This window comes from Aethalodelphis obliquidens, unplaced genomic scaffold (assembly GCF_003676395.1).
Source record: "Aethalodelphis obliquidens isolate GAN/ISIS:26980383/991018 unplaced genomic scaffold, ASM367639v1 scaffold35, whole genome shotgun sequence".
Taxonomy (NCBI): domain Eukaryota; kingdom Metazoa; phylum Chordata; class Mammalia; order Artiodactyla; family Delphinidae; genus Aethalodelphis; species Aethalodelphis obliquidens.
This window is the reverse complement of record NW_020837979.1, coordinates 10445903-10463213: the sequence shown is the minus strand read 5'-3', so window position 1 is coordinate 10463213 and position 17311 is coordinate 10445903. Positions and strand designations below refer to the sequence as shown.

Below are 17311 nucleotides of genomic sequence, written 5' to 3'. Positions count from 1 at the left end.
CTCTTTAATAGGTATAGAGTTTCAGTTTTGCAAGATGAAAAAGTTCTAGAGATCTGTTGCATAACAATATTTATGTACTTACTACTGAACTGTACACTTAAAATGATTAAGATGGTAAAAATGAAAAGGGGGGAGAGAGGGTCAAATCGTGATACCGACATGGATGGGTGAGAGGATTCCATGAGATAATGCGCACTTGGCAGGACTTTATCCTGTGGGCTGCGGAGATTATAACTAAGATGCAATGAGTTAAGGCGAGTTGTTTCCCCAGGTTTGAATGTTTGTTCTCCAGAAGGCTCCTCTCCCACCCTCCCATTGCCCACCTGACAGAGCTCATCCGGCCTCCCAGGTCCCCATCACAGGCTGTAGCCTTCTCGAGGACTGTCCCCATGGGCTCAGCCCGTGCCTCTGGGGCACAGAGTTCTGCCCTCCCGGCCTGCTCTCCCCAGCTGGCACTGGCTGTGAGAGGCTGCCCGGCTGCTTTCAGTGGCGTCTGAATAAACCACAGGACCCCCAGTTCCTTCTGTCTGCAGGCTTTCATCCCACTGAATTTGCCCTGCATTGGGAGGGAGAGGGAGAGCTTGGGTGGGGGATCATGATAGCAGATGAGCCTCAGGGGTTCAATGCCAGCTGCTTCCAGCCCCAGTTCTGCCCCAGTGGAACCCCTTAGCCCCAGTGTGTCATGGGTGAAAGAGGGGTGAGGGCCGAGTTGGGCTTCATAATCTCTAAAGATTTCAGATCTTTGCAGGCGGGGGTGGGGGGGGCTCTGTCCTCCGAGTTCTGTCCAGCCTGGTCCCCTCCACAGGGCACAGCATCTGACAAATTTAACATGGCTGAGTTTGCTTGGTACCTCACAGGACATTGTGAGCTGAGCGTTCACACAAGCACCTCTGTGTTTTTATGTGAGCTGGGACCTGGTGGTGGTATGTCCTGGGCCCTGAGAGCAGCACGAGGCTTGGAGGCCCTGGCAGAGAGATCTTCAGCAAGACAGGCATCTCTGCTACCTGACAGGAGGAGACCCCCAGCAGGGCTTGGACTCATCTGAATAGAAAGATGAGCAGCTGGCTTGGGAGGTGAGATCAGATTCCTGGGGCAAAGTGGTACCACATTTGTCTTAATGAGGAGGAAAGAACCAAATCAAAGCGTTCGTTAACACTTCAAAGGAGTTAAAAGAGCCCATTTGGCTCCCAAGTGCTACCTCTCCTGGCTGGTTAAGTGTCTGGTGAAGAATCCCATTATCTACTCAGGGGGAAGATGCCAAGGGCTGCTCTTGCTGGCTGAGAATTGTGGGGGGCCCTGCTCTCGGCGGGGGCGCTGCTTCCGGATCCCAGCCTCTGATCTGTTTAGGAGATGCTTCTAGGGATTCCTGCTTGTCTGCGGACATCATGATCCTCTCCAGGCTTTTCATATCCCTTCTGTATTTCTTTCCCCTGATGATTTCCTTACCGGCTCTTTTTGCTGTCCTTTCCAGAAGTTAATACTCAAAAGCCTTGATTTCTAGGACCCGTTCTGGACTTCACAGGAGCGAAAATCAATAGACTCAAAACTTGGCTTCATTATTCATTTGACTCAAACTGGTTTGGGGCAACACCTCTGAACCCCAGCCAGAAACATCCCCAAACGGGGCTCTTGCCCGGAATCTCACCGCTCACACAGGAGACTTGAGCGCACTTAGCAAGTGAGAAAGACGCCATTCCCCTCCCCTCGCCCCACCCCGGGGGAGTTTCAGTCCAGAGCTGCCCCTCCTGAATAGAGACCCCCCCGAAGTAAGCCTGATCAGACTCTCCCACTCTGCCTCCATCTTCTCCAGACTGCTTCTAGATTCCCCTCCTTTACTCACGTTGCTACCCCCCAACCACCGATATTTTCAGAATCTACACACATATTCACCCATCACTCTGGTTTCCAAATATGATCTTTATCAATACAGTGGTGTTTCCCTAAAATGACTGACAGCTGCATGACCTTTCTTTTCAGCCACAGATGAAAGGGGACTTAAAAGATACGTGCGTGTGTGCGTGTGTGCGCGTGCTCGAGTGCATGCCTGACTAACGCACATACGCCTAATGGAAACCAGGATAAATTACAGAGAACGGCAATGTAATGATTACAAAAAGGTATACGAGGCATAACCCATTAGTGAGCTACATTTTGTTCAAAGCTGAGATACTCGGGCAGAATAACATGCTTTGTGCCGGAATGCAGTCAGCTGTAGCAATGACTAATAATATAGTTGAGGATCTGTTCGCATTTTTCCCCTTTTGTGCCTATTTTCATAAGTTAATAACTCAAGCATGAAATTGTTTCAGGCTGAAAACTGGTGGTGAGAGCACAGCAAACTTTGTGGGAAACAACTCTGTGTTGTTGTTGTTACTTAATTTAGTTCGGCTGTTTTTAAGTTAGGGGAGTGGAAATGTCCATGCGAGTTTTCTTGAGCCATGTGTGTTTGTGAAGCCCAAGAAAGTTTGGGATTGTGTTATACAAAGCACATTTTGACTGACTACAGATAGAAGTTTTCTTTTCATACACGTGTGCTTCTGCTTAGTACAGGTCGGGGTCGTTGGCGGCAGGGGCTGGGTAGGTTTGGAAGAAATTGAATCAGAACGTTATAAATGACATCATTCTGGACTCACCTGCCTTCAACTAGAAAACTTCTATCCCAAGTCGAAGAGACTGGTGAGCAAACAGCTGCCTTAAACAGCTGGGGGTGGGAGTAGGGGTGAAACCTCCTGCTGGGTCTTAGTAAATTCCTGGAACAAAGGAAGGGGCAGAAACAAGATGAGTGATAGTAAGGCTGCTCATTTCTCCAGGAGTCCGGTTTACTGAGCATTTTCCTGTACCCAGAACCAGAGAAAGTGCAACTGCAGGAAAACAGATTTTCTACAAGTCTTTAAACATTTTTCCCTCCTCTTCTTTTATTGGGGCAGGAGACTGAAAAATGCAGAGAATAATATAACAAACACCTAAGTACCCACATTCCAGAATTAACAAATGTTACGATTTTGTAATGATGACTCTAACATTACTGATAAAGTTGTTTTCTTTCCTTTATTTCACAGATGGGCAAAGTGACGAACTGGAGGGGCTAGGACACGGCTGAAGGCTGAGGCGTGCAGCCTCCAGCATCTCTCTTCTTTACGAACTGGAGCCCTACAAGGAGATTCTCAAGCTGGTAAGGCAAGCATTATTGTCCCACTTCATAGCTGAAGAGCTTGGGTCCCCAGTGGATGTGGACGAGGGCCTCCGTGTTCTGAGCCCTGTGCTGGGCTCGGGACAGAACAGAAGACAAAGCCCGAAGCAGCCCAGATCCCTGCTGGAGGGAGGGATACAGAGAGTGCCTGCGTGGATGGGAAGCAATTCCCTGCAGCCAGGGTCAGCTTCACCAGGCTCCTAATCCAGAAGCAAGCCAGCAAATTTTATTTAGGGAGACATTCCATAGAAAAATGTGTACTTCGTAGGGTATATTTGAATCAATGACTCAGTTACGGGTCATTGCCAAAGAAAAACAAAATATCCTGCCACCCTGTGAGATGATGTGATGATTGTTATTTTTACTAGTAGATTACTCCATTTATAAACCTTTGATAAATCCCTTTCCCCAGCCAAATGGCATCTGAACCTGTGGAGAGTTTAAAAAAAAAAAAAAAGTGAAATTGACGAGGGATGCGAGCTGGCCTTCTGTGTGTCCCGGAGCTTCTCAGGCTACAGCTCGGTGCGCGCGTTGCATCGGTTGAGCCCACGCTGGGTTGCATCATATTCTGCAAATCCACGTGCTCTCTGAGGGCGACAGGAGCCGGCTCGGGGTCCACCAGCTGGAATCTCAGAAAGCGCGGTCTCTAAAAATACCAGCTCTGCAGATTCACTTGGGTCCCAGGGGGCTTCTAGATTGACAGCTCCCTTTACGCACCAACCACGGGTTCAAAAAGAAAGGAAAAAAAAAAAAAAATCAGCATGCTTTTTTGAGTTGATTGATTTCTAGCTCCGGAGAGTTTTCGCAGGTCATTTCAGAGTGATGGAAACTCCCCCGAATTATTTTAGGAAAAGTAAAAGACAGCAAAACTTAACTAGCAGCCAGGCTGTGTCCGGGTCTGCGGCTCCGGCGCGCGCCGGCGGACGCCCAGTCTCACCGCGGCCAAGGTCACGGTTAGGCTGCGCCGGCACCTCTGAGCGGTCTGGCACGGACAGACGCGCGCCCGGCGGGTCGGTGGGGCTGCAGCCCGCCCCTCTCCAGCCCAGCCTGGAGGCTGCCTTCCCCCGCGCATCCCCGGAAGGCGAGGGGCAGGCACGGAACTCGAAGTTCCAAAGTGTAAGGGAGAAAAGTGTGTCCAGTGCGCCTGAAATGAAGCACACAGCCCTGGGTGTTCAGGGTCTCCAGCCCGATGTGTGCGAATTGTTCCCGCGAGCAATATACAGGGCTGTGTTTTGGGGGAAAAGTACTTCCTGCTGCTTCCAAAGACAGAAAAGCCACAGGGTTCCTGATATAAGGGCGTTGGCTTTATCAGCTTAGAGCAGGTCCTTCCTGGCCTCAGCCCGGGGCCCTTCCTACCACCTAGGCAGAGACACAGTCAGACAGAAACAGCTCAAGCGCTGACACACACCGAGAGTGGTGTTCAACCCTCAAAAAACTGTTAGGAACAGATTGCAGAGTCGAGGTGCATTCTGCCTTCCTCTCTTCCCTTTGCACTGGGCACTGTGCCGCCTTGAAGTCACCTCAATCCAAGGACAAGCAAACCTAAAGAGGGCAGTCTGGGGCCTCCAAGAAAACACCAGAAAGATTGTTGTTAAACTAGATCTACTCCAGATTGCTTGACGTGAGAAGCTCACTGCTGCTGGAGGTGGCCTTGTGTGACCCTGGAAAGCTGGCTTTACCATGGCCCTGTGAAGAGGCAATTGGGCAGGGAAGACGTTAAGACAGTTCCTTGAATGGATTCCTTGAGTGGGGTTTGAAAAGATTTGGTTAAGGATCTCCGCATCATTTCTAAAAACCCGCCAGCCAAATGTGAGAATTCCAGTTGCTCCCTGCCCTCATTAGTGCTTACTACAGTCAGACTTTCTGTTGTAATCATTCTAATACATGCGTAGTGAGAGCTCTTTGTGATTTTAATTTGCATCTCTCTAATAATAATGAGCATCTTTTCATATACTTGTTTGTCATTCATATATGTTCTTTGGTGATATGTCTGTTTAAATATTTTGCATACACACACACACACACACACACACATATATATATATGTAGAGAGAGAGAGAGAGAGAGAGAGAATTTTCAGTAAATACAAGCTGTTATTTAAAAGATCTTAATCTGGGTTTCTCTGATAGTGGTGATTAATATAGTAGAAGTGTGGTTGAAACAACGCCATAGTGAGCCTGACCTTGACTCACATAAGACTTCTAATCCATGTTTTTAGGAAAAAGAAGTTGAATTCATATTTGCATTAAGGAAGAACATTACCCAGTTTATTAAAAAAAAGAAAAGACTTTCGCCCATTTTTAAAAAATTGGGTTGTTTTCTTATTATTGAGTCTTGGCAGTTCTTTATATATTATGAATATAAGCCCCTTATTAGACATGATTTGCAAATGTTTTCTTCCGGACTATAACTTGTCTTTTCATTTTCTTAACAATGACTTTTTGTTTTTAATTTGTGTGTGTGTGTGTGTGTGTTTTTAATTTTAAAGAATTCCAATTGATCATTTTTTTCTCTTATGGATTATGCTTTTGGCTTTGTATCTAAGAAATTTTTGCCTAACCCAGGGTCATGAAGATTTTCTTCTAGAAGCTATAGCTATTTCAATCTATGATGATCCATTTTGAGTTAATTTTTGTAAATGGTATGAGGTACAGATCAAAGTTCACATTTTTGGCCTTTGGATATCCCAGTGTGCCCTCAACATTTCTTGAAAAAATTATCATATCTCCACTGCATTGCTTCGCACCTTTGTTAAAAAATCAGTTGTCCATAAATGAGTCTAATTTTAGACTCTTGATTCTGAAGTTCCATTGGTGTTTGTGCTTGTCTTTGCTCCACTGTCCTGATTATTGTAACTTTATAATAAGTCTTGAAATCAAGTGATGTAAGTTCTTCAACTTTGCTTTTTTTTGCAAAGTTGTTTTGATTATTCTAAGTCCTCTGCATTTCCATATGAGTTTCAGAATCAGCTTGTCCATTTCTACAGAAAATCTGCTGAGATTTTGATCAGTATTACATTGAATCTACAGATCAATTTGGTGAGAATTTACACCTTAAAAATATTGAGTCTTCTCACAGATATAGAGAACAAGCTAGTGGTTACTAGTGGGGAGAGGGAAGTGGGGAGGAGTAATATAGGGGTAGGGGGAAAAAGGGTTATTATGGGATTATATGAAATCATGTGTGTGAAACTTTTGAAAATTGTAAAGCACTATAGAATTTAAAGACTCATTCAATTAAAAAAATCTTTTTAAAAATATTGAGTCTTCTAACCCATGAACTCAGTATCTCTCTGTTTATTTAGGTTCTCTTTAATTTCTCTCAGCAATGTTTTGTAATTTTCAGTGTATAGATATTGTCCATCTTCTGTCAGACTTACCCTAGATATTTTATACTTTTTGATACTATTGTAAGTGATATTTTAAAATATTCAATTTCCAATTGTTCATTGAAAGTATACAGAAATACCATTGACTTTTGTACATTAATCTCGTACTGTATATCTTTACTAAAGTCACTTTTTACATTCCAGTAACTTTTTGTTTCTATAGGATTTTCTACGTAGATTCTCATGTCATCTGCAAATGAGGACGGCTTTACTTCTCTAGTTCCAATCTGGCTCGCTTTTATTTCTGTTTCTTGCCATATTGCTCTGGATTGAATCTTCAGTACAATGTGGAATAGAATCTGTGAGAGTTTCTGATCTTAGGAGGAAAATATTCAGTCTTTCACCATCAATAATGATGTTAGCTGTTAGTTTTTAGTAGATGCCCCTTATCAGATAGAGAAAGTTCCCATCTAGTCTTAGTTTGCCATGAGTTTTTACCAGGAATATCTGTTGGATTATATCAAATGATATTTTTGCATCTGTTGAGACCATAGTTTACTAGCGTCATCATTTAGCAAGTTTGAGTCAACTATAGAACATTTATGTCTTTTTATGTCCCTTTCCCCTCCCTGTTTATAATATAATTGTCTTAAATATTTCTTCCATATACATTTTGAATCACATTAGCAGTGTTACAGTTTTTGCCTCAACCGTCAACATAATTTAGAAAAATTAAGAGGAAAAGGAAAGCCCATTGTATTTACCAGTATTACCAATATGTTTGCTTATTGTGTTGTTTCTTCCTTACTGACATTCCAGAAGTCTTTCTTTTATTGTTTCTTTTCTGTTTAGGAAACTTCTTTTAGCCATTCTTATGTGGTATTGATATATCTGCTAGTGGTATATAGTTTTTCTTTTTTTTGAAAATGTCTTAATTTCCCTTTCATTCCTGAAGGATCCTTCATTGGAAAGGACCTTTCAACCGAATATACAGTTCTGTGTTGGCAGTTCTTTTCCTTCAGCACATGAGAGTACTCTTGCCTCCATGGTTTCTAATGAAAATGTGCTGTTATTCAAATTTTTTTCCCCACAGGTAGTGTCATTTCTCTGTGTTTTCAATATATATATTTTTCTCTTTGTTTTTCTGAAGTTTGACTATGATGTGCCTCGATATGGATTACTTTGGGTTTATTCTGTTTGAAGTTTGCTCAGCTTCTTAAATCTGTGTGTTTTGTTTGTGCTTTTGTTTTTGGCAAAACTTGGGATGTTTTAAGCCCTTATTTAATTGAGTACTTTTTCAGTTTCGCCCTCTTTTCCTTTCTTACCAGAACATGGATATCACAGAAGTTAGATCTTTTGCTATAACCAGACAGGTCCCTGAGGCTCTGTGCCTTTTTTTTTTTTTAATCCCCCAGCCTATTTTCTTCTCTCTGTTGTTCAGATTGGATATTTAATGCTGTCCTATCTTCCAGGTCACTGTGTTCCTCTATTTTGCTGTTGAGTGCCTCCATTCAGGTGGGTGTTTTGGTCGTTGCTGTTGTTATTACTGTATTTTTCTGTGATAAATATTCCATTTAGTTCTTTATATTTTATCTCTCTTCCTATTTTTTAATTTGTTTCAAGAGTATTTGTCATTGCTCTTTGAAGCATTTTAATGGTGGTTGCTTTAAAATGTTTGTCAGATAATTCTAACATCTCTGTCATCTTGGTGTTAGCATTTATTCATTGGCTTACTTCATTCGTTTGAGGTCGTCCTGGTTCTTGGTATGATGAGCAATTTTCTACTGAAAGCTTGACATTTGGGGTATTATGTTTTGAGACTCTGTATCTTATTTCGATCTGTTTTCACTGGCTTCCTCTGACATTGTGGGTGAAGGTGTGTGGGGGGGGGAGTGGCAGTGAGCTCTCTCATTACTGCCATGTGGGGTGGAAGTCCAGGTCCCTCACTTGACCTCTGTTGACACCCAAGGAAGGGGTCTCCTTCTTACTGCTGGGTATGGGTAGAAGTGCTAGGCTTCCACTGATAGCTACCCCATGTGGTGGTGTCAGAGTGCCTCGATGCTATTCCTCACATGGCCTTGTTACCCCTGCGAGGTTAAAAGGGTCCTGACTCCCCACTAGTTCTCCCAGATACCACCCTTGCTCCTTGTTACTGCTGTGTGGGGACGAAAGTCCAGCCTCCCCGCGTGGTCTCCACTGTTACTGGGGAGGAGCTTGTGACCACTGAGTGGGGATGAAAGTTTCAGCTCCCTGCTCAGCCTTCTCAGACCCCACCCTGGGGTGGGAGGCAGGCAGGGTGGGGCAGGGTGGTTGCGGCATGTTGCAGCCTGGTGATGATGGTGGACGTCAGGGCTCCCCTTGGCCTTTGCTGATGAAGGTAGGGCTGCAGTATTTTCTGTGGTGTTTGGCTAGAGTGGAAGAGTTATTGCCTAAAACTTTTCTTTCTTGCTGGGCTGGCCCTTTCCGGGCCATTTGGCTAGAGAGAGCAGGCTTTTGTGGGAGCTTCCTCTTTCTTTGCTCTCTTTTGGAATTTCTGGGTTCCCGGCTTCTTCAATACCTCACATGGGAGACACAGGCAAAAAGAAACCAGAGAGCTCACCACTCTGTTCTACCCGTCCCGAGGTCCGTATCAGTCTGTCTTCTCTCCACCTTCCAGAATCTTCTTATGTTTGTATTGTATATAATGTCCAGGGTTTTTAGTGGTGGGTGGCAGGAGGAATGGATAATTATGTCTGTTCCAACTTCCTGGAAGTGAAAGTCCTCATCTCACTTTTAGGATGCATTTCAAAGTAAGTTGCAAATATTCACCCTTAAATATCTCAGCATGCGTGTTATTAATTACAGTTCTGTATTTGTTTATATCTTTCCTTTTTTAAGATAAAAGTTGTACATATGGGCTTCCCTGGTGGCGCAGTGGCTGAGAGTCCGCCTGCCGATGCAGGGGACACGGGTTCGTGCCCCGGTCCGGGAGGATCCCACATGCCACGGGGCGGCTGGACCCGTGAGCAATGGCCGCTGGGCCTGCATGTCCAGAACCTGTGCTCCGCAACGGGAGAGGCCACAACAGTGAGAGGCCCGCGTACCGCAGAGGCAAAAAAAAAAAAAAGTTGTACATACATTAAAATGCACAAATCTTAAGTGGACCGCTTGATGAGTAAAACCCACCCTCTATCAAGATATAGGGTCTGGTCCATCACCTGAGAAATTCCCTCGTCCTCCTTCCCAGTCAATCCCTGTCCCCAGCCACCCCCCAGAGACAAACATTGTTTTGCTTTTTAGCATCCTAGGTTGTTTTGTTTGTTCTAGAATTCATGTGAATGGAAACATGCATCAGACACTCTTTTGTGTTTGGCTTTCTTCTTTCAACATAATGTTTTGAGGTTTATCCATGTTTCGTCCTTCATTCCTTTTTACTGCTGAGTTGTATTCCATCACACGAATATACCACAGCTTGTTGATCTGTCCTCCTATCGAGGGATCCCCGAGCTGTTTCCAGGCCCTTTTAATCTGAGCATACTTTTTAATGGTCTGAATAAACCTTCATCAGAACACAGGGTCATATTTGAAAATGTCACCTACAGCCCTGACATACTGAGTTTTGTAGTTTTCTGAAATGATATAAAGAATCATTCCTTCATTCGTTCATTTGTTCATTTAACCACTATTTAGTGAGCTTGTTTTCGGTGCCAGGAGTCATTCTAGGCCGTGGGATTAGCAGGGAAGAGGACAGACGTGTGCTATGAAGGAAGAGTAAAGCCAGACCCAGGGGTGGAGCCTGACAGGCGGCCCCGGGGTAGGTAGGATGTCAGTTTAGCACCAGAGGTCAAGGGCGGACCTCGGAGGTGGGCAGGGAGGATTCTTAGAGAAGGTGAGGTTTGAAGACATGAGGACCTTTGTTTAAAAGTCTACGTTTGTACAGCACCTTCATGCCTGGGAATTCATGAACTTCAGAATTGACTTCCCCATCATCCCTGAAGGGTGGGAAGACCCAAGGCCCCGAGAGGAGGCAGCTGGCCAAGATGTGGCACAGGGAACTCCACAGCAGCCAGATTAGAGGTCTGTGCCCACCGCCTGAGTGTTGGTGAGCCCACCTTCTCCTTGGCTTCCTGAAGGGGAGCCTTCAGTCTCCCCAGCCCCTCTGCCCACCCCCTTCCCACTCCTGCAGGTGCTTCCCCAGGAAATGCTAACGTGGAGTGAGAAAGCCACGGCCAGGCTGAGGTCTGAGGGTTCCTAGTGTGTGTGTCCTTGAGCAAACCCTCTCCTGCTGGTGGGAGATTCTTAAAGTCAGAAGTTGGGGACGGAGTGAAACTTGGTGGCCAACCTCCACCCACATGTCCTCCTTCCTTTATCACATCTGTCACTACGCACCCCCTTAGCAGAGCTGCCGCTCCTGTGCTGACACCGGCTGGGAGCTCTTTCTGTTTTATCTTGTTTAAGTCTCACACCCACCCTGTGCGTAGGTCTCTATTCTTACCCATGGGAAACAGGAGACAGGCATTTGCTGAGGCTAAAACAGAATGCTAAGTCAGGTCTGTCCGACCCTCACCGGGGTGCTTTGAGCCATTGCGTTTTCTTGTTTACTCAGTTCTGAGCAAAGGGGAACCCCTGCCCTTTGGGGATATGAAATTGTAGAGGTCGGTGGGAGGGATCTGGAAAAAAGCTAGGGGATGTGTCCAGGAGAGGAGTGATGTGCATGTCCATGTGGAGTCGGGAGAACAGGGAGTTTGATGAGAAGGAGCTGGGATTCAGAGTTGAAAAAACCTGGGTTCAAGCCCAGACTCCACACTAATTCCACGGATGGCAGGATTTGGAACAAATCCTTTAAGCCCTCCAGCTTCCACTTCCACATCTGTAAAATGGGGTAATAATGGTATCTCTCTCTCAAACGTTGCTGGGTGGGTCCAATGAGGCGATGCAGATAAAGTGCTTAGACGGTGCCAGGCTCACAGTAAATGCCCAATAAATGCTGGTTTGCTATTGCCTGAAGAGTGGCGGCACTACAGACCCAGAAACTTTAGATGCGGGGAAGGACAGCCGTGCGGTGCAGGCAGGGGCAGTGCTTTACCCAGGAGCGGGGGGGCCTGGCAGAACCCAGGCCCTTGCAGGAGGGTATCCGCAGGGACCTGGGCTTCCAGCATCGGAGGGATGAGTGACCTCCGGGGTGTCTTCCAACCTGGAGATGGCGAGTCTTTGCTACGGTAGCAGCGACAGCTCCAGCAAGGCAGGGAGCAGCAGCTTCTGTTGGCTCCCAGACACCCCAGCTGTGGTCTTTGGGAATGTGTTTATCCACCCCGGAGGGAAGTGGACGAGTGAGAAGTGAGGGCTGGGCTTTGCAAACGCTGGCCTGTGAGCTCCAGTGCGCGCCCGGCGTGGCCACCGGGCCAAGGCAGTGTCACACGGGTTAGGGCGCGCTGCGCACTCACTGCATCAAGATGTATTTTGCAAACGTATTTTAAACAGATAACATCTCTTATCCTAATGTGCCTGTTGGCTACCTGCCCGTGAATGTTAGCCTCCAGGAGAAAAACAATTGCTTGAGCTGAGTGTTGGGTACTTTTACTTTCCATACGCTACTCAGGGGTCCTTGGAGTCCCCTTCACCCCAACACACACACACACACACACACACACACACACACACACACACACACACATGCTGGCCTTCATACAGACATGCGGTCGTGAACCGTCGACCCCCTTCTGCTGCTACAGGTGTTCCTCCACCCACGTGTGTATCTGGGGATGCAGGACCTCCTAACAGCACTGTGGCAATATTTTGTGCTTTCAGAAAAAGTCCCCCGTGTACATGCACACCGTACATTTCCACATTTAACAAACTCCCCCTGGCTTCCGCTTCCAAACCCTCCATTCCCCTCAGATAAATACTTCAATAGTCCACTTTGCGATTAGTATTCAACATGGTGAGGCCCAGGGGAGGAGTGTCATTTCCCAGAGGTCCCCAGCAGGTTAGCTGCAAGGGCTCTCTGGTCCCCCCCAAACAAGCCAGGACACCATGGTGGTGAGGAGACCCTTTCAGCCACCTTGACCGTCTCCTTGAGGCTGTCGTCTAGAGCCCAGAGCTGACCAGAAAGGACTGCTGTGGATCTGAGACCCAGCCAGCCAGGCACGCAGGAGGCCCGGGTAGCGGGGCCTGTGCTGCCCCCCATCAGCCTGCGTGCGAGTGATTTCGAGAGAAACGCAGGTGTGGGTTTGCACCAAGCTCCCTGCTTGCCCTCTCCAAACCTCATCGGGGTCCCCTCCCCTCCAGTCCAAGTTGGTAGTCCCTCCTTTTCCCCTCCCCCACCCCCTCTCTTCTTCTTCCTTTCTTCCTCCCTCGTCATGTCCTTAACCAGAAATGCTGGCAGCTGTGCTTCCTGCCCAGCGTGGGCCTACTTTCCTCCTGAGCCAGAAAAGTGGGCACAGAACAAATGCCCAGGCTGACCCCTCAGGGCCCCAACATCAAAGGCACAGGAAACAACTCTGTTTCCCTGTCCACCGACAGGTCAGCTGGTGTCTCGCCAGGCAGCGCCTCTGCCCGCGGAAACAGCCCTGTTGGCCACGCCAGGCACCCAGATGTTTTGATCTTGCACGGCAGGTGGCCAATGTCTCTAACCTTTCCGTGTGTGAAACGTCTGATGAACGGGAAGGGGATTCCAGTCAGACCACGGAGCAGACCTGTGCAGCTGCCGGGGGATGTCTGCACCTGCCTGGTGCCCACGTGGACACAGTGCACACACGTGCACAATCACACATGCACACTCAGCCCATGTGCAAGCATTCATGCACATGCACTTGTGCACAGGTGCACGCCGCACGTGCACACACACACCCACGTAGGCTCATCCACAGAGGGGTTGCTCCAGGCCTCTTACTCAGCACTTCCCTACCTCATCGAAAAACAGTCAGAAAGACAAATACGTGATATCGTTTATGTGTGGAATCTAAAAAAAAAAAAGATACAAATGGACTTATTTACAAAACAGAAATAGACCCACAGACATAGAAAACAAATCTATGGTTACCAAAGGGGAAAGGCGGGGGAGGGATAAATTAGGAGGCTGGGATTAACAGATACACACTACGATATATAAAATAGATACCCAACAAGGACCTACTGTATAGCATAGGGAACTATACTCAATATTTTGTAATAACCTATAAAGGAAAAGAATCTGGAAAAGAACATATATGTATGCATTATATATATGTATAAGTGAATTGCTGTGCTGTATAGCAGAAAATAACACAACATTGTAAATCAACTGTACTTCAATTTAACTAAAAAAAGGTATAATCAAAACAAATCTTCCCCTGCCAAAAATAGCTAGATAGATAAACAACAGTCTCCATCTGGCCATCTGTAAGAGTAACCCAGGTTCTCTGCTGGACTCCTCTGACAGCCAGCCTCGAGTGGGCCTTGAGGGAAGTCCTGAGTAGATGCAAACCTTCCAGAGGGGTCGAGACAGCCTTCCACATCTGCACACATCCACAGGCAGTTGGCCAGGCCCTCAAGGGACACAAGGACACCCGTCCTTTACAGCGTGATAGCTGGGAGCTCGCCAAGGAGCCGAGCGCCAAGCTGGGCCCACTAGGGATTTAGCAGCAGGCCGTCACCCACAGCTGCTGGGATTCAGAAGACAGACTCTGAGCCAGGAGCCTGCGTGCAGTGACACTGCGACAGAGCCCAGAGCCACAGTGCAGCCCTGTCCTTGAAGAAGCCGTGGGACCCTGCGATGGGCTCACCCCCGCTCAGGGTCCAGGGTCGGTGAGAGTTTGTTTCTCATTGAGGTGCAGTGAAAAGAGCAGACTGAGGGGTTTTGTGTGAAACCTGCCCTGGGGAGAGGTCAAATGAGGGGACCTGGAGCTGTGAACAGTGCCCTGGTCATGCACTGGCTCGCCATCCATGAACCCCTCCCCTTCCCCGGTACCTAGGGGGCACAAGTAACGGTGACATTTTAATGATTTCAGATTTAAAACATGTTCTCCTCTGCCTGTCTCCAAAAGGATTTTGAGAGGCTATAGGATTCACCGCTAACGTGTACTAATTAATTCACAATTAGGTGAAAACTTCCGAGCAGAGGAGCGGGTTCCAGCAGGCCCCCAGATGTGAGGTGACGGCCACAAGTGGGCGTGGAACACGCCTCCACACGGCACACAGCTGAGGTCCGGCCCCAGACCTTCCATCCTGTGGTCTTGACGCCTAGGATATCTGGCCAGGCCGTGGTGACCCGGCCAGGATTCAGGGGTATGGCGTCCACCTGGGCACCCAGCTACTTACCTGCTGTCTCTGGCTGCCCCTGGGGAGAAAAAAAGAACACAGCTATCTTACTTTTTAAATTTAAAAAAATATTTTTAATCGATAACCCTTGCCCATGGTCCAAAGTGTCAGAGATTCAAACCAGTGTGTGGAGAAGAGTTTCCCTCTCAGCCTGACTCCCTGGACCCCCAGAGTCATCTTCCCCAACTGCTTCATGTCATTCAAGGTTCCCAGCAATCTAAACATGCCAGTTGACATTGTCAGGGCACAATAGAAGATATTTGCTTCATTTTGACTTTGTTTAGTTTCAATACCGTTTTTGTCTTTATAGCTTTTGATTTTTCTAAAAAAAAAAAAAAAAAGAAGAAGAAAACACCTGTAAAGCCCATCACCTAGAGATGAAAGAAGAAACAAAATGTTGGCTATTTTTTTTTCTGTATATAAAAAAGTATATAGTATTTTACTTTACAATACTGGGATCACAATATCTCTAGCAGTTTTCGTTAGGAAATAGTCTTTTATAATATGCTTAATGCCTGTGTAATAGTTCACCTTATAAATGTATCATGAATTATTTAGCCATGCCCGGCTGGCTTGCCTCTAATTAGAAAAAATTTCACGAAGTGTCACCACTGGGTGAGAGTAATCTCGGCCGATCCTCCTGACAACCCTGTCAGACAGGAATTACGATGATCTTCAGTTTATGACTTGGAAGGCTAAATCAAGGACTCAGAGACACTCAGCTACTGAGTGCCAGGAGGGAAACTAATTAGCACCCCCAGCTACACTGTTGCCCTGTCCCTGGACCCTTGTATATACCGTCATCTATTTCTGCCGTCTTGAAGGACACATGTTAGCTTACTGTTGTTGTTTTATTTGATCTTTTTAAAATTTGTGCTTATTTTTTTGCTGCGTTGGGTCTTCGTTGCTGCGTATGGGCTTTCTCTAGTTGCAGCGAGCGGGGGCTACTCTTCGTTGCGGTGCACGGGCTTCTCACTGCAGTGGCTTCTGTGGTTGCGGAGCACGGGCTCTAGAGCACGCGGGCTTTGGTAGATGCGGCTCGTGGGCTCAGTAGTTGTGGTGCACAGGCTTAGTTGCTGCACAGCATTTGGGATCTTCCCGGACCAGGGATCAAACCTGTATCCCCTATATTGGAATATATCCCCTATATTCTTAACCACTGAGCCACCAGGGAAGTCCCTAGCTTACTGTTTTTATTTGCATTTATTTTGTTGTTGTTGAGCATCTTTTAATTTCTTATAGACCATTTGCATTTAGTTTCCTTTAAAATACTTGCTATGTGTTTTTGCCTGTTTTTCTGTTAGTCTTGTGCTATGTACACACACACACACACACACATAATTACCCATTATCTGTCATATATGTTTCCCAGTTATTTTCTTGTCTTTTAATTTTGTTATGGTAATTTATGACTGAGAAGTTTAAAATTTTTTATGTCTACCAATATTTTCCTTTATGATTATTCCCATTAATTTTATCTTTAGGATGCTTTCATCCCTCCCAGGTGCAGATAAATGTTTATTCCTATTTTCTTTTAGTGGTACAGTGAGTTCATTTCCACATTTAATTCCTCCATCTATTGTTAATTTTCTTCTCAAAAGGTCAGTCCAGAAGTATACTTGAATCCGTTTGTGCGGGATGGCCACACCCATCACCGTGTTCCATCACGCCTGTTACCTGGATGAGCTCTTAGGAGATTGACATACCTGGTACCTGGGGCCAGCACATTATAGAGACATTATACTTCCACTGATACAACTAAAGGTACATCAGCTTTTAGCAATCCCATGCATTACTCACTGACATTAACTCCATGGCAACGAAAACTACCAGACTTTCTTTTGTTCTGGGGGTGAGGGTACAACGTTTAGAGAAACATTTCCACCAATTGCTATAAATTTGCATGTAACACTTCTACATAACTATGTCTATCAAGTAGATATTATTTGGTCTTTGGCTTTTTATCTTGTAGCATAATTTCCATTTAAATTCCAAGGTGTCAGAATATTCTGACACCTACTTCTCAGCCTTCAGAACCGTACATGGCTTCCCAGGTCACTCTGGTCCATTAGCTATTTCACATGCTACTTTTGGACATCTGGGTTTTTCCCTAGATCTTATTTTCACACAGGCAGCTGACAGCCATGCCCCTACCCTGCATGTTCTTCTGTGTTTCATTTCTAATTCTCAGTGTTTTTACTGACATATATTCTGACTCGATTTTTATCGATCTTGTTGGTTTGGCCTCTTATTCCGTCCAGTTGAAATGAGCTTGCGTCATTCACGATTTGGTTATTTATTTCATTTATTGTCCCTCTGAGCTTCTAGTTGCCCACATATTTGACACAAGTGCCTTTGACATCTTTGTTCAAGGCTTTGAAAGCTGTGTCTACAGATGAGGAAACCGGGGCTTGGAGTGGTGGGGTGCCTTGACCAAAGTCACAAGGCTACTGTGACTTGGAGCCGAGGCAGCGGGGATCCAGGTCCCGTGCCTCCCAGGTCGGGGCAGTGGGGTG

At 46.2% G+C, this 17311-nt stretch overlaps 1 long non-coding RNA gene across 22 annotated transcripts in view; it reads left to right on the top strand.

Annotated features, from left to right (window-relative positions):
• Positions 1-17311, top strand: part of LOC113632103 (uncharacterized) — a 138848-nt gene that overhangs the window by 108975 nt on the left and 12562 nt on the right. For 8 of the 22 annotated variants that reach the window (XR_003437684.1, XR_003437685.1, XR_003437680.1 and 5 more), the window contains one exon: positions 3060-3172. This is a non-coding gene — a long non-coding RNA (uncharacterized LOC113632103). Of the gene's footprint in view, positions 1-857; positions 1074-3059; positions 3173-7990; positions 8034-16396; positions 16560-17311 lie in introns of all 22 variants that reach the window. The other 14 variants (XR_003437675.1, XR_003437689.1, XR_003437682.1 and 11 more) reach the window with 5 other exon arrangements.